Source organism: Taudactylus pleione, unplaced genomic scaffold (assembly GCF_031769625.1).
Source record: "Taudactylus pleione unplaced genomic scaffold, aTauple2 ptg000078l, whole genome shotgun sequence".
Classification (NCBI taxonomy): domain Eukaryota; kingdom Metazoa; phylum Chordata; class Amphibia; order Anura; family Myobatrachidae; genus Taudactylus; species Taudactylus pleione.
The window spans coordinates 3,521,468-3,537,500 of NW_028284480.1; the positions used below are offsets into that span (position 1 = coordinate 3,521,468).

The 16,033-nt window shown below is 40.2% G+C and overlaps 1 long non-coding RNA gene across 3 annotated transcripts in view; it reads right to left on the reverse strand.

The window, feature by feature from the left end:
• Window positions 1-1,329: 1,329 nt before the first annotated feature.
• Window positions 1,330-16,033, reverse strand: part of LOC148532381 (uncharacterized) — a 141,704-nt gene continuing 127,000 nt past the window's right edge. For 2 of the 3 annotated variants that reach the window (XR_015877722.1, XR_015877724.1), the window contains one exon: window positions 1,330-1,523. This is a non-coding gene — a long non-coding RNA (uncharacterized LOC148532381). Of the gene's footprint in view, window positions 1,524-7,436; window positions 7,577-16,033 lie in introns of those variants that run through there. The other variant, XR_015877723.1, reaches the window with a different exon arrangement.

Below are 16,033 nucleotides of genomic sequence, written 5' to 3' on the forward strand. Positions count from 1 at the left end.
AGGATGCTTGTGCAGTTTAGTGAGGATACTTGTGCACTTTGATGAGGATGCTAGTACAGTAAACCCCTAAGCAGTTCTAGTGAATGGTATGCTGCTTATCAGGAGAAAATGTTCCAGTGTGAGCTCACTTATATTTACAGGAACAACTGCTGCAGGTTGTGCAAATGGCAATGAGCTGATATTTTTATAATAATTTGCAATAATATTAAATGCAAATCACACCTGTTATACAGATAAGCTGATTTTTTTTTACAACATTTCTGGTACTTTCATTAATATGTTTGATGCATTTAACTAAAATACTACACCTAGTAGACACCTTGTCTATTATTTTACTCTCATATATTATTTTAGAGCTGACGGTTTTACTCATTTATGTTCAGCTCTTAAAAACTGCATCATATTGGCTATCCGGCTATCATCTGTTTTGGATGGCCAATAAGATACATCTGAACTAATTTGGAGAAGAGTCAAAACCAAACTGCTCATCTCTAATTTTTATACATTGAAAAATGTGAATGGATGGACAAGCACTATAAACCCAGATACTGACTCACATATAATAGATTTTGGTTTGCTGGTCCTAGCGTGCTTTTGATGAGATAGCCTCTTGATTTAAAGTGGCAATTCATTTTAGAACAAACCCAGGTTGTTTTTAGTTAAAAATTAATTGTTGCTTTAAATCTAAAATCTACTGTGTCTCGCTGAAATCACGTCAGGACCAGCAAAATGCAAACTTATTACATATGGGCCACTACAGTATTTCAATATATGGTTTTAGCCAACAATAGCTTGGTACAAGCCTGTGAACACACTCCCTCAGTTGTATTTAGATGTAGCAGTCAAACAGAGAAATGGATGAATGAGACAATAATGAAAACAGTGCCCTCTTGTGTACAATATTTGATGTGTTCAACACACACATGTACACACACGCACACACAAACGGTCCATCCAAGTAGATACATGTTGGACCCATTTGGTCATTTTTTACCATACTGGCTGAGCGTGTACTGCATACTCCCCCTTTGGTGGCAGATAACAATCTAAATCCAGCCAGGCAGCTGATGCAGCAAATTGATCCATTGAATAGGTGTAAACTTGAGGTTATTGGCTGATCTTGGAAGAGGAAGGAGTACAAAGTTATATGGACCCTTAACCCCTACTGACTGGATTTGTGCAATCTGCCCATTTGTGTAATAGAGCAGTGACTAAATTGCACTTTTTGTGGCTAGCTAAAGCTACAGTATGTACATGAATGGTCTCTGATATATAACATCATCTTTAAGAGAAACAAAATAAATAAGAATACTTCTTTTCAGTCTTTGCAGTATAGCTTTTATTTCAATGGCAGCAAATGGGTTAATACACTATAGTTCACATTGTTACTTGTTTAGAATCTGTTCCTCAGTTGTCATTTTCAGAAAGCACATTTGTGTAGACAAGCAGGAGTGGATAGGAATAAGGCAGAACATCAGTCTGACATTGTCCAATGTCATGGACATCTCTCGAGTCACCACATCCTGGATATGGGAGGCAGAGACACTCCTGTCAGTTCTTATTCTAGGTCTATCTTTAATGCAGAACATTCATAATGACAGCCTACCCCCTCCATCTCATATAACCAACCTAATAAAAGAGTCTATTTATTGCTATGTACATTTGACATTTTCTAATATCCTGCACATATTCTGATAATACATAATAGACCCTTCAATATGACCCTTTCCACTAGGTACAAAACACTCTGCACCTGAACTTCCCATTTCATTTACTACTACAGTACCCTGAGCTGAATTACATTTCTGATGTTTTAACAAATATCCCCTCACATCAATTTATTAATTCACCACAGGTAACTCAATAACAATGGAAGCATGGCCATACAGTATATTGATATATAACATATAGAGAAAAATATAGCCTTAGTCTAACTAGTCTATAGTTGTATATCTGCATAACATTAATATTTCTGCCCCTTGTAACATGTGAAATAAAATATAACCAAAGTAAAATTTCAAGAAAATGGCGTAGAAACTACAGTACTGTAATGTGATTTTTTTTTATTATCATTTTTTTTAATAAAGACCACAATTACCACCTTTCCAAACAGGAAACAGCAGGATTATACATACAGGGTTTTATAACAAACGGCACGTTCCTGAGATGTATAGCTATACCGCTGCAAAAGCAAATTTATATGGCGCAGCTGTGCAAAAATATGCATTGAGACTCCCACCAGCAGCTTCACAAATCTAAGCGACTGCGTACAAAGGCGAAGCTTGGATGCAGATCGGTGGATTATTGGACTTCTGAGTACGGTCGCGCAGAACGGATGCCAAAACTGAGATGTTGGAGCCATTTTCACTGTGTATGGGATCGCTGTCGCAGTCACAGACACCCCCCGAAAATGGTCATGACACACCTGTGTTTGAGTTACCACCTCCCCGTTGCCACCCACAGATGGTCCCTGCCTGTCAATCAATTTGCGAATAAATCCACATTGCTAGTGACATCGGTAATAAAACTTGAAGCATAAGCAGTGTAATTCAGAAGCATGCACAGATTACCGATAATCGCTTAACTGCGTAAACATCAGCATTGCGTCCATCCATTGTAATTGTGCAGTCGTTTCACAGTCGGTAATGTGCCTACACTGAACGAGCAGTAATTCAGTTTAGGCACATCAATCATCCCCGAACATGGGCAACCTGACAACGTCGTCAGGTTGACCGGCATGTTCGGGCGATGATACTGTGTGCGCATCGCTGGTCGTTTTTTACACTAAACTGCTCGATTTGTAAACAGTTAACAAGCGATTGAACGAAAACAATGTCGTTATCGTTCAATCGACATGTTTAATCGCGTAGTGGATACACTGATTTTCTAGGTAAACATATATTTGCACCAGGCATCTATTATAGAAATACCAATACTGTCTGGAATACACTGATTTTCTAGGTATATTGTCTTTAATTAACATCTGTACACCCCAGAGTAACTTAAGATCTGACTATATAATTAAACACTATCTCCTAGATTCATGGGATGCTGTTTTGGCCCAGCTTGTTTGTATTAGAATTTTATGACTTGTATCCGGTGTGGGTGAGGTTTTTGGGGGTGGAAGCAATCAGTGATCAGTGACTACACATGTTATGCTTAACTATATACTTAGAGCCGTATACAATTTGAACCGAGCCGCGTTAAGTTAACGCGGCCTGGACTTAATGCCGACTTCGCCTGTTTTGTAGGCGTTAAAGTATCGCACGCGTCCATGCTTTACCCCGTATTCAATATCAAAGTACGCTTAAATGGCACCCGGCGATACTGTAACTAGCGGTAAGTACTGTAATTTTTAGGGAAATCAGCCTGTCACCCCCCAAATAATGATCTGACATGGGAGTTCACTATGGTACCACCCGATTTGGCTCGCTGAAGGTATTTGGTGTTTTTAAATGGGCTCAATAGCTGCTAAATAGCGTTTTTCTATACCTGATGCAGAATAGTATATAGGAGTATTTTTTTCCAGAAAATAAGTTATCCCAGCAAATTTGGGGTACTTGAAAATGGGGGTCAGCATATTTAAAGTTGAAAAAGTGAAGTTGAAAAAATCGTGAAAATCCACCTGCCGCAAACACCTGCAATGAAAAAAACACCTGGGGCATACTTGGGGACCACCCCAGAGTCAAGTTCGCTACTTTTTAACTTTGTACCCCAACATTTTTTTTTCGCCCCCTTTTTCAAAGTCATATTTTGGGGTGTCCTTAAGTTTTTTTTACAAAGATTTTGACACAGATTACCTTTAGGGGGCTGTATGAAGGCTGCAGGGGGGTTCCAGAAACATTGCACCCCAAAACCCCAATTCTGCACTTTTTTCCGCCTGCCATTCATAGGCGATACTTTACCGCCTATTACACTGCATTGACTTTCCGCCTAGGCGGAAAGTCTTTCAAATTGAGTACGGAGGAAAACCAAAACAGGCGATAATGACATCATCGGTGGTAACTTAACGCGAATCCGGACTTAACGCTTCAAATTTAATACGGGCCTTAGTATGTTACAAGGCTGCTTTGGTTTTTATTTCAAAGTGGAACTACATGTACAGCATAACTTAAAGAGTTAGGGCCTGATTCAGAGCCGTTCGCTATTTGCGGTCGTTCGTTCAAAAACAAGGGGTGGCTATTCAAATGATCCGTTCGCAAATTGCAGTCTGTTCCCACCTCTAAGTCTGAACGAGCGCGCAAAACATACGCTCGTTTATTTGATAAAAACGCCCCCTGGCCGCTCGCACCATACGTCATGTCCGCTATTTATTAGATTAATTGAGTACATCGTACAGCGTATGAACTGCTCGCTATTCTTGTGGTTGGTTTTGCGAGCAGTTCTGAGTTAAAAAAAAACCAAGTGACGTGGTCAATGACGTTGCTGTATTAATTATGCACTCCCTTAAAACGCCCATTTTGACCTTTAAGCACGCCTGCGTTCGAATTCCACTCCCCCGTTTTCAAGCACCTTCCCCTGTTACCACCCACATACGCCTCATTCTGTCACTCAAAATAGCAGGCACTCGCTATATAGCGTACAAACGATTTTCGGCCGCACTGACTGGTTCGCGCATGCATACTAAAAACCGTATGCATGCGCAGATGTGCGAACATCGCTCGGAACGAGCGTACTGCCGCTAGCGAGCGGCTCTGAATGAGGGCCTTAGTTAGGAGTTAAACAGAGGGAAGACAGGAGGACGACATTTTAAAAGAACTCTCTATAACTTGGAAAAAATGCAAAGGATCTTCTGAGCTTCTGGAAACCCTGCAACTCAGCCACCAGCTTTCATTATAACATGGACACACCTTTTGCCAACACCCTGCTTCAGCATTGCAAGCAACTACCTGCTCACTGAACATTTCATTCTTGTATGTTTGTGTTTCTTCTCTACACTGTTTAAATCATTCCAGTACCACTGTCAATTTATCTTTATTCCACTGTAGTATCTACCATTGTTTCACACCTATACCTTTTTTATTTTTTTTATAATCATACTTTGTACTATTTCTAAAGTCTTATAACTTTAACAGCTCTAAACTCCTTTTTTTTGTTTATAATATACATTTGTAGTTGTGCCTTTACATCTTCCAGTAGTTCTTCCTTTTATCTGATTTTGACCTTTGACCTGTACTGCTCCTGTATCTCACACTCATTACTACTACTGACTTTTCCCCCCCAACTGCCTCATCTACACTATGTCTCTTTTCCTCTACTCCTCCCTCACTCAGCTGCTACATTATTTTCTCCTCTACCACCAGTTTTCACCTCTTTTCTCCATACGTAGTCCCCTCCTAGTTCTCCCCCTCCTTCCCCTCCTCTGTCTCTCTTCATCACATATAAGTATCTCCACTGCATCTCCCACAACTCCAGTATTATTCACTTCTCTTCCACCATGGTCCTGCTGCACTACCACTGAACCCTGCACCCTCTCTTTTCTCCAAGTTACCTGTCCTCTCCCCCCCCACACCACATTAAACCTCCACCTTACCCACCACCTGCTGTCACCCTTCCACATTCAGAATCCAGCCACATAACCCCACACTCCTTATCCCCCTGCTCTAGATCAATATCACCTCCACACTACATCAACCCTAATAATCTCATTCTCCTCTTGCCTCTTAACTCTGTCCCTCTCTCCTGTTCCCTCTGGAAATCCAATTTTGTCTATAATAAACTGGTCTCCGTTCATGAGCACCTCATCTGCAACGCCTTGATTCTCCTTGCCATCACCAAGCCCTGGATTTACCCATCTGACACCACTACTTTTGTAGCTATCTCCTTTGGGGGCCTCACATTCTCTCATACACCCTGGCCTGGAGGTTTCCAGGGTGGTGGTCTTGGGGTCCTGCTATCCTTGGGTCACTCCTACCAAGTCTTACCTTCTGAACCCTCCATCTCATTCTTTCCATTCAACACTAATGACATTTGCCTCTTCCAACTTCTTCGAGTAGCTGCCTTTTTTTTGTCTCCCCGGCCTTCGTTCAAAATTGCTCCATCACTTGGCTTCCTGGCTCTTAATCTTCAAATGGGCTCTCAAGACCCATTTCTTCCTCAATGCTTTCCAGCGCTCATCCTAACCCACTACTCTATGCTCCTTCCTCACTATCTCACCCGTTTGTTTGACCCTCCCCTTAGAATGTAAGCTCTCGCGAGTAGGGCCCTTTTCCCTCACGTGCTTCTTCTTGCCTTACTTTTACTTTCATTTACAATGGCACCTAAAACTTGGTTACTGACACTCTGCTGCTTATTTAGGTGTTATGCAGCATTGTTTATAAATCATGTACTTGTCCTGCATTGTCTGTACTGTTAATAACTGTTGTCTTGTGTGCTCATTTGTTTCTGTACTTTGTTAGGCACTGCGGAACCCTTGTGGCACCATATAAATAAAGGATAATAATAATAATAATAATAATACGCACTTTTAGAAACCATATCATTTGAAAGAGGAGACTGCACTCCGCCCCAATGTGTTCTGGTGTTGTTATGGGGAAGATAGAGCTTAGCATTCTGAACTGCATATTTGGAGTATGTATGTCTTGTGTAACTCAGGGTGAAATTGTTTGATGATCACAGGTAATCATCAGATAAAATCTACCAGGGACCCACATCACTGAAAGAGAAGATTACCTTCTTTAAAATGTTAGAGCCCCTTAAGAATTGGAAATCAGGATGGAGCAGATATTCCCCCATACTATGAACTCCATTATTTTTTTCTAGTGAAGGGCTTAATGTCTGACAGCTCATCATTGAATCCATGTCCCGGCAAGAGAAGTTTGCTATATTCGTGTGACAATTGTAATTTTCACTTTGCAAATTTAAGGGATGTATCCTACGTATGTTTTTTGTATTTCCACCACCTAGTTTTCCCATATTTCTCTGCCCAACAATCTATAGAGTACCACATAAATCATCCATGTCACTTCTTACCCTTGTTTTCCCATTTGTATGTGTCATTGACCATCCTTCCCTCCTATGTGTCTTCTGTGTCATTTCCTATCCATATTTGTCCCATTTGTCTGTTATTAGTATCTTCTTATGCTTCCATATCTATCTATCTATCTACATATCTATCATCAAACGTTCTTCTCTTTTGTTCATTTTCAGCCCCAGGCCCATATGGCCCTTTAATCAGGCTCTGGCATCGGCTTCCAGTATGCAACGTCCAGTGTCCAGTCAGACCATACATTCACTCAACTCTTAAGGTGGGTACACACTTTACGATTGTGTCGTCCAATCCCGTGGATCAGAGCAACATATAAAGTACATTGACTAGTGTGTACCCTTGATATGTGCGCTCCTGCAGGTCATTAACGACATCGCTCGTTGACCCTACTGCAGTACCAATGGAGAATGTTGCTAATGATGTTATTGTGTGTATGCACTTGCCTCATGTCGGGTCCCATCGCCGGCGATGTCGCGCTGGGTACATATTGGCTAATGCGTATCCAGCTTTAGTGCTAATGTTGAAAAGTTCTATGTAGACCTTGAGTGATTTCCTTATTTGCCTTCAGGATGACTGTAAACAGCAGAACTGTTGGCCAATAATTAGGAAAGTGTGAGTCATTATATTATTTTATTAGCTGTTATAAGACATTATCACTCAGCCCTGGTAAACTTGAATAGTAACAGATGCTAACTACTATCAAGCACCCATACACAAATATCTATCAATTAACTAAAGGTGCGTGTCCGCTAGCAGATAGTGGAACGACAGTACGATTACAACATTGTAATCGTACAGTGGTTCCTCATCCCCTGTAGTGCCTACGCTGAACGATACCCTCCCTCATCCCCGAACATGGCCAATCTGTCATTATCGGCAGATCAACCGGCATGTTCAAGCGATGATTGATGTAGGAAACGACCAGCGGGAGCGCGCATTGCTGGTTGTTTCCGACAATATACTGCAGAATTTATACACAATTAATGAGCGATTGAACGATAACTATGTCGTTATCGTTCATTTACATCGGCAAGTGGATACGCGGCAGAAAACCAGCACAGTCTATTTCCAGAAGTAACAAGACATTGCTTTTACTTTTCTGTACCTCAAGCCATTTTCATTACTGAAATAGTCCTTTATGCATCCACTGCTCATATAAAACAATGGCTTAGATGATGTTACCTGACAGACTTCTAAAAATACTATGGTACTGTAGATAATTATTTATATACAGTATAAGAAGCCTGAATTGCATGTGTCAGCTTGTTTGATGAACCAACACAATTAATTACAGTTGTGGATATGTAAATAATCCGCAATGTGCACCCACGGTGCTGCAGCATTTTGGGAAATGTGTTTCTTTTTATATTAACATACAGGTGCATGGAATTGTTTCTAGTGACTGACTCCCACACAGCTTGTTGCCATAGAAATGACAATTTCTTCGACCACCAGACCCTTACATGATGATACACAGGTGCTGGAGCAGATTTTGTATGATTTCATTTTTTGTTTTGCAGTTTTGTGAAAGCAAAGACTATTTACAACAGACCAATCTCTTAAGTGTGGATTTAGAAGAATAGCAAATCATAGAAACACTTTGAACAAGTTAATAATGGCCGAGTTTGCATCTTTTTCCATTTACTCAACAAAATGTTACAATTGCATTTCTTACTTTTATTGCTAGGTTTAGTATGTTGTGACTTGTATTTACTCATTCTGTCTACAGAGTATTCAATTCATGTCAAACAAAACACAGGCATTGTCTGATGCCGGCCTTACCTGGGCCGATCCTGCCCCTATGATGCTGCTCCATGTGAAGAGTCTATTTCCTATTTAGTCACACATATGGCCGACCCATGATCCGTACATGCCTAAAAATGAATCAGTGGCATCACTAGGGGAGTGCAGACTGCACCAGGTGACACAAGCACCAGGCTCCTGGAGGAGGAGCCAGTACTGCAGAGCATAGCCTGGCTCCTGTCCCAGTCCTCCAGTGCCATTGGGTCCCTGGCCGGCTCCTGGTGTTAGAGGCGTGCTCTGTTCTGCGTCTGTTAGCGGAGCATCTTAGCTGCCGGGCACTAGGCACTCCACATAGACAAGACTTCTGATAGCAACTTCTGCACATATGCACCACTGCACCATGCTTCTTCCTCTCCAGCATCCTTAGTATACGGCCATACGCCTAAGTGTCCCCAACTGTAGGTACCTAATTAAGACCCCAAACTCCACTGTTCCACCATTGCAGTATATAATATAAAACCTGCTGCCATACATTGTGCACATATACTGGCACACCAAAATGTCCAGACTACCCTGGTTACAACTTGTTGAAATGAAGTGCGCTACTGCAAAGACTCCAGTCTTCCTGACCTCCAGGGAGACTTCATGCCCTGTTCCAAGATGGCACACTATCATCACTACTGAGCATGTGCAGGGGCCATCTTGTCTGCACTATGTAAGAGTGATATGGTGGAAGACAGTTGTCTCCTACTTAACTCCTATGAACGAACCAGTTAATACCTGCATATAAAACTGTTCCAGCATCCTGCTCTGCTCCCCGCAAGCATCACCCATTCACCAGCTGGTGAGCTGTATAGAACTCCACTTCGCTTAAGCTCCACTCCATTAACGATGTGCATGTAACAGTGAGTACTGTTGTACCTGCTATCTGTCAATAAGCCCACACCACTGGTTAAGTAACTTGACTGTTCATAGTTTGGCGCATCCGCTAGTGTGTGCCTATATAGCTCTGTAGTCTCAACACCTGCACATCATTTCCAACACAGCTGGGAATTCTCTGCATCCTGTACCTGTTGCATCACTCTTAATCCTGTGTCACCTGCTACCTGTTTCTGCCTGGTAAATTAACCAATTCCCTGGTTAAGTCATTTGTCATGTGGACTAACCTCCATTTGCACACCACTGACATCTATCACCATAGTGTCTGCCAATACCTCACAGCGTCACAGTCATGATGCAGGGACACTGTCATTGCCGTTCAGTGGATACTGGAGCAGTCGACTTAAAGAGCCGCACAGAACCACTTAAAGTATATTAACCCGCTATATGATATTGCATAGCAGTAGGGGTGTGGATGACACCATGAGTTATCACACTGGATGACACCAACCCTAGTGACACCACTGATGAATTACATTGCAATCCAGCTTTGTCATCCACATGTATGGAATAATAACCAAGCAAAGGTAGCTTGAGCTTCTTACTTGCCATTATGTATTTCTTCTTAGGCTAATATTTAAATCTTTATCTAGGCTTCCCATTTTATTTTTTCCACAAACTAAAATTGAGCAAAAAGAGCAATTTATTTGAGATCTACTTTCTCTTTCATCTTACAAAAAAAACTGCTGACAACTACAGATTTGGGAGTCAATGTATTAATAATTGTGTCAGTGCCATGATCATTAACAGTCTGTCACATGAGTGACTTTTTCATTTTTTACTAAATACCCCAGCTATGTACTAACTGTGCCTTGCAGGGACAGTGGTAACAATAACTACTGTCCCTGCAAGTTACATCCCCAGTATATCGGAGGAGTCTTTCATATTTGTATAATTTACTGAAGTTGGACGGAGACTGTGGGAGAGAGTTTCGCTCCTTCTCCTGCGAGAATGCCTCCATAGGCATAAAATGGTCAATGTCATCTAGAGATGGCATAAACCAATTGGACCAAATTCCAAAAAGTGAAGTTTGGTACATAGGGATCAGACCATAGTCCCAATTGGAAATATAGTGTGAATTCTCCTGTATTAGGCTATTAGTGCACAGTGGTAATAAATCCATACATTAGTACATAGTAGAAAAAGGGAGGGAATGCAGATGCACACTCTAAGCACTAAGAATACTAAATTTTAATATATATATATATATATATATATATATATATGAGTATATATATATATATATACTCTATATATATATATATATATATATATATATAATAAACTCTATCAATTAACATTGTTTTCTATTGAGGTTCTTAGTACATTTGGCCAAAGATGTTTGCCCACCTACCATATCATAGTGACCTCATCAGGTGGGTCCCTAACATCCCTAATACTGACACATTGTATAAATTTATCTAGGACTTACCTATAATAGTGCCCATTACATGTGTGTACTGCAATGCACAGGACCCATACTAATTAAAATCACCTGGGGCAGGTAGGAGGCGTGCTAGTCCAAGAGAACTAGTCTCACCTTCAAGTGTACCTTAAATACACACATACATGGGAAAAAAGGTGGGTTGGGCAGCACTTCATAATTTAAACATAATAAGATGTGCTACCATGCTAAGACCTGTAGTTCTAATGCAGAAAAAATGGGGGAATGCAGATGCACACTCTAAGCACTAAGAATATTAAATATTAAAATATATATATAATAAACTATCAATTAACATGGTTTTCTATTGAGGTTCTTAGTACATGTTTGGCCAAAGATGTTTGCCCACCTACCACGCCACGGTGACCTCATCAGGTGGGTCCCTAACATCCCTAATATTGACACAATGTATACATTTATCTAGGACTTACCTATAATAGTGTCTATTACATTTGTGTACTGCAATGCACAGTACATAGTAGGAATACATCAAATTATGCATAAACTAATGTTTTGCATAGTTTTATGAAAAATGTGCTTGCTAAATAGACCCTCAAATCTTTAAATACTCAAAGTTAAGATGGGTACACATTAGAGCAACAGCCTACCGCCTTCCAAGTACTTAGGTGGTATCATGTACTGTCCATAGGAATATGACCAGTAACAGGCTCTACAGTGTTAATTCAGAAAATTAAATCTATACAGCATTGTCTGGTTGGATACAGAGATTATTCAGCTGAATATATTTTGAATGGAAATTTCCCAAATGCTTAAATATATCCTCGTAAATGTGACAATATTACTGTTAATTTTTTACAAATGATAATTTCTCTGTGAGAACCATAACAACTGTCTCATCAACCTATGCAAGTACAAATTCAGTTACAATTTCTTATGTGTGTCAGCTTTGACATAATTAAACCATACTTGCCGACATTCAGCTCCCTCCTTCCGAGCTGAATGCCTGCAAACAGTGGGGGAGTGGCCGGGCAATGGGTCCGTGTTGGAGGCGTGGTCAGGGGCGGAGCCATACAATCTAGTCATCGTGGCCCCGCCCCCTCCTCACAATGCCGAAAATAAAGCCATTGTGAAGCAGGGGGCGGAGCCACAATGACGCGATTCATCGCGAATCGCGTCATTGGGCCCCCCGCTGCGGGGGTTTCTAGTAGCTAGTCGGGTGGGGGGGCAAGCGGCAGCCGGGAGGCTTGTCTGCCTTTCCGGGCGGTAGGGAGCGGCACCCGGTATTCAGGAGGCTCCCGACCAAATCGGGAGAGTAGGCAAGCCTGCATTAAGCAGGAGAAGTTTCATGCACTATTCCAGATCTGCTTATATCCACCACTGCTATTATGACACTGGCACTCACTAAAAAGTGATTGGTGTAATTTTGGGGGACTGCAAAAGATCCTCTGTGCTGCGGTATCTGTTAAAGCAAATTTAATTGACTGTGAATAAATGACAGAAAACATACAAGATTAATGGTGTGCAGACCGCAGTATGCTGAATAAGGACAATTGCTGATTAAATAATTTGTATCTCAATGTATAATTAAATATGTTTGTCTAAAGGGCACCAGTGGCAAATAATAAAACATATATTTGCTAACATAATTCATTGCATATTTTGCTGCATATTGCTAAATGAGAAGAGACTAATGAGATTTTCATAGATCAAGGAAAACAAGCTGCACAGATAAAGCAGCCTTGTGCATAGGATCATCTTTTACATGCAATAGTTATTCACCATTAATGGATTGCTTTCTCTAATAAAGCAGGTGTAGAATAAAGCATATTGTACAGGAACAAGAGTGTTTCATTTGCAAAATATATTGCACCTAAAAGGAGTTCAAAGTAGTCAAGACACAGATGCATTGTGGTATTGTGCACATCTAATTTATATTTATTTTTGCGCCTACTATATGTGCATTCATGGATGGGTGCGCACATTTGTGGGAGAGTGTATATTATCTTGCAAGCACACTTAAAGCAGCAATACCGATAAAGTTAAAAAGGAAATAAGGTAGTGATATAGACGTTGAGAGCCACAAAGTAAATGATAATATAAAAAAATCTAAAATTACTTTCCTTAAAACCTTCTCCTTAAGATGATAAAATTCTAAATATAAATCTAATACATAAAAACATAAAATATAGAACACCTATAGCATAATACAATTTCTAAAACTAGATGCATAAAATAATACATATTTATAATGAACTGTATAATTAAATTGTTGATTATCAGGGTCTACTTCAAAAACTTTAGATATTACTCTTACTTCAGTATTTTTTAGCTTTTTGACCAACATTTTGTAGTATATACTATATGGCTTAGTAATGTCATTATAGCTCTCATTAGATGCAATACTGTTAAATTAAAGTAGAGATATACAGAAAAGCATAAATGACCTCTAGATCATGTCCTGTTGAATAGAAATCTCCTCTCAGCTCAAAGTAATGACCAAATGTGTCTTATCTCTTATGATTCATAAGGAAACCACAGCAAAATATCACTATAATTAAACTTTCCTATTTAATTCAGCAAACAATTACAGAAAGCACACGGATTGCAATTACCGGGTCTGAAGCTGGGGATTGGAAGTACAAAATGATAACATTTACATGCAGATATTACGCCTCTAAGGAACATGCATCACTGAGTGTAATTTAAAAATGTAATAATAACAGATTGGGTTACATGTTTAAACCAATATTAGCCTCTCTGTGAGCTGCAATGGTCAATAATGCAAAGTATAATGCATGGTCTACCCACCACTGCTTAAAAATCAACATGTACTGTAGGACGTCTTCATATAACGGAGCAGTTTTTGATACAGGTACACAGACTGACATCATGGCTATTTAGTTCATTAGAAGGTTTTTTTATGCAAAAACACCATAAAAAGCAACAAAACTGATTATTAGTAATTTGTCAAATAATGTAATATATCATTATGTAGGTGTATAGTGTAAGTAGTGCTTCCATGTTTCTGAAATAACAATTAAACCAAACACCATGTGCCGTTTCTTCTGGACAAAACAAAACAAAACCCTGTGATATTTTTGGATGATAAATCCAATGAATCTATTGCTTCCCTACTGCTATTCACATTTCTGTGCTTCACGAGACTCAGTTCTGGTGTCTGCTTTGGGAAAACCAATACATGGAAATACTTAAGTGCAGTGCTTTTCTCTAACTGAAAAAAAGAAGTCGATACTCACCTACAGTAAAGTTACAAGTTGTAGTGTAGCTTCCATACTCTGGTTAAGTCTTCAGACATTTATTTTATTCATTTCTACAATGATTTAACTGATTCTTCCTGTTTCTGGAACTAGTTATAAGAATTAAAAATTTCACCCAAAGCAAGGTGGCAGAATAGTGTACCTGAGTATCATCTAATAAAAAACAACTAAGGGGGAAATTCAATTAGCCGCAGTAATTTGTCAGGTGCTAATTGATCCCCAGGGGCTATGCAATTAGCCCTGAAGGCATTCTGCAGGCTGCACTTAATTGGGAATTTTTGGGGGTATGATCGGACCTGAATAGAAATACATAATAACTAGCGTGTTAACGCATAGATCTGTGAACTTATAACGGATTCTATGTGTTAACGCTCACTAACGTGTTAAATTAATTAGGCTAATTGAATTTCGCCCTAAGTAAGTATATTTTAAAACATGTGGTTCATTTTGTTTGCTTCTAAATGTCAGGCATACAATAGTTTACAAAGATGCCATAGAATTATAATAGTTTTAGTTTGTGTGTTTAAAATGGGCTAAGTGCACTAATAGTTAGCGTAAATAGCATAAAAGGTTTACTTAAGTAATGGTGGGTACACACCTGACAGACGTATCTGCAGATGATGGTCATTCATACACACTGAACGGCCACCATCTGCTTGTGCCCCCGGGTCTCGGCGGCCGGTGGGCTGGTCGGGTCGGAACCCAGCCCCCTTCGCATGGCTGCCGCTGTGTGTCTGCAGACCGCCCGAACACACTAGCCAATGGACAGATATGTCTGTGACCGACGTCGTTCATAGACATATCATGTGTACACACTGGCCGATGGGAAGCAGATATATTGGCCGATCAATTGATCTCCCAATAAATCTGTCAGTGTGTACCCAGCTAAAGGAGTGGGCCACTGTAGATTAAAATCAATGAATATCCCAGGTCAGTACAAGTAAATAAAGTGATAGCAATCACTTGCAATTTACTGAAGACTCTTCACCATTACAGGATCTTATCAGAGTACCTTCATAAATTACTATGAAAAATAATTTCTTACTACTGTGAAGTAAGAAATCATATAAAAACATACTTGACATGGCCAAAATACGGAGGGTCATGAGCATGTTATACCAAATCATGAGATATTACTGCAATGATATCACTAGCACCAGGAATGTGCAGTCAGGGCTGACAGGCTCCCCTGTCATACTCCTGAGACTTGATCTACAATGAATAATACAAAGAAAATATTTATCTTATAAACATCTTTGTTTATTGTAATAATTTTTATAGTTAACAGTTACCTGCATTGTGGAGCTCCCTGGGACTGCAGGGAGATGAGAGATGAAGCAGGAACAGCTCAGCCTTGCTTCTATATGTCAGACACTGCTTGCGTAGCTGGGGGCGGGGCCACACCAAGGGCATTAAGCTGCACAGTAAGAGAGCTAATAGAGGCATGCCTCTGAGTATGGGCTAGCGTGACTTGAGCACTGATGGACACCTTGGATGTGTCATGTGACCAGGAAGTGCACTGCAGTATTCAGAGATCGGAGCTCAGTCAGCAGCAGCAAGAGAAGACATAGTGATGCAGATAGGAAAATCAATGGACACTAAAGCTTAGTGTAGTGAGGGGAAAGTTACAGTGAGTAGGGAGTGAGACAGGCTCCCTGCACTCAGATCCATCTCCATATC